The 2,103-nt window shown below is 39.8% G+C and overlaps 1 protein-coding gene across 1 annotated transcript in view; it reads left to right on the top strand.

The window, feature by feature from the left end:
• LOC103602132 (inactive serine protease PAMR1-like) overlaps window positions 1–2,103 on the top strand; it is a 69,048-nt gene that overhangs the window by 43,112 nt on the left and 23,833 nt on the right. The gene's annotated exons all lie outside the window — the stretch shown is intronic.

The following is a 2,103-nucleotide window of genomic DNA, read 5'->3' as shown; positions in this document are numbered from 1 at the left end:
TAAAGTCTCAGCTTACAATGGACTAAGATCTATCTTGGAATCTGAGTTCTGGAAAGTTTGCGGCCAGAGGGCTTTCTAGGTAAGACTACAAAAACAAAGATGTGTTTCCATCTGCTAGGTGTGGATGGTGGACATCTGTTTGGAATTGTTGGTCACAGGAGGTTTATATCTGCTCTTCAATCTCCCCTTTCTCCTAAATGAAGCCAAGACATTCTGCAAGCAGCATGCCTTGTGTCCACTCCAGAAGCAGTTGTCTGATAGCATTGGTCAGCAAACAGTGAATAAGCCTTCAAAAATGTTGCCTGTAGTGCATTTTACATATGAATTTCTGTTGGTATCCTGAGTTAAATTCCTAGAACCCACAGCAAAACTCCCAGCATGCCATTTGTCCTAGAAAAGGGGTTCTTTCTGGAATCTATTTGACCTTTTATTTCATCTTTATTAGAGTTTCCCCTCTGAGTTTCAATAATTCTTTGAAAATGGAGTGGAAGTCTAACCTTTCCTGCAGTCTAAAAAATTTTAAAGTACTGGTCTTGTTTGCAGATTTAAAACTTTCATGCCAATTCAGGTAATTTCTAAGAAATTTAATTTAGTGCTTTGTAGATTATCTTCCTGGTAGGTTAGCTGTGGACTTAACCCTGGTATTCCCTTAGCAGCTGTTCTATGGAGACTGTGTAGCATAATGATCAGAACACAAGCTCTGGAATGACAAAGACACAGACAAATGACTTTGCCTGTTACTACAGTGTGGCCTTAGACAAGTCTTATAACCTTGCTAATTTCAGTGTCCTCTTTTAAAAATGGAGAATAATGCTACCTACCTCAGAGGGCTGATTTGAGCATTAAATGAAATAATGCATGTGAAGCATTTAGTGCTCTGCCTGGTAACAGTAAAAGCTTAATTAAGGCAACAAGTATATCATTACTATTCTATATGCTCCTAATTGCTGAGTTGGTAGACAGTCCAGAAATAATACTACTTTCAATAATAGTTTAAGAAAGACATAGAATTATAATGCATGGCTTTAGATTACACATTGACCTTTGGAGTATATAAGGTAACTCTGGGTTTTTCCTCTGCTTTGGATCATATGGAGGGTTGCTTTTTCTCTGTGTGCATGAAAGGGGAAGGGGAATGTGATCGGGTTGGACAGGTAGGCAAGGGTCCCATGTAGGTAGGTAGATAAAGAATTTAGATGTTATTCGATGTGCAGTGGGATGCCAAGGAAGAGTTGTGAACTGGGGTATAGATCAAGTGCTCTGAGAACATAGATAAGACAACAATTAATCACAGGGAGTCAAGGGTAGGGAAAGTTTCAGACAGGAGATGATGGTTGAGCTTTTGCTGAGATGTGAGCAAAACAGGAAGATACTCCGGGAACAGAATGGTCAGGATGTGAAAATGTAAGGTGTGTTCAGGAAGTATGTGATGTCAGGTGGGGCTAGAGCAAGGTGATGGGATTGGGGGTGGTAAGAGGTGAGACCAGAAAGGTAGGTAAGATCAGACTGTGAAGGGAATAGTGTGCCAGGTCTCAGACCTTGGACTTCATTCTGGGAGTCATAGGTGGTGTGCACTGTATGGTGTTCATGGGCCGTGACATTGTACAGATGATTCTAGCAATGTATAGAGGGTACCTTGGAGTGGAATCAAGACCATATCCAAAGGTTCAGTTGGGAGTGCTATTTCAGTGATTCAGGGAATAGGAAAGAGGGGTGAGATATGAGAGAAGCTCAGAGGAAGAGGTGGCAAGACTCAGTGACATACTGAAGGCAGGGTGAGGAACCTCAAGAGTTTACCTTTCAAGTTTTCCTAGTTTGAGTGACTCTGTAGAAGTTGATGCTGTTAAGTGAATAATAAAACTGAACAGGTTTGGTGGGAAAGAATGTGAGTTCCACTTGAGATATGTTGGAATTTTAGCATCTATAGGAGACCCTGTATTTCCTGTTTAATTTCTTCTTTGACCCATAGGTCATTCAGGAGTATGTTGTTTAATTTTCATGTATTGGTATAGTTTCCAAAGTTTTGCTTGTTATTGATTTCTAGTTTTAATCCCTTGTGATGTGAAAAGAAACTTGAAATGATTCCATTTTTTTTTTTTTTTT

The sequence above is a fragment of the Galeopterus variegatus genome, unplaced genomic scaffold (assembly GCF_000696425.1).
Source record: "Galeopterus variegatus unplaced genomic scaffold, G_variegatus-3.0.2 Scaffold4022, whole genome shotgun sequence".
Taxonomy (NCBI): domain Eukaryota; kingdom Metazoa; phylum Chordata; class Mammalia; order Dermoptera; family Cynocephalidae; genus Galeopterus; species Galeopterus variegatus.
The sequence above is the reverse complement of the archived record's forward strand: the minus strand, read 5'-3'. Positions and strand labels throughout refer to the sequence as shown.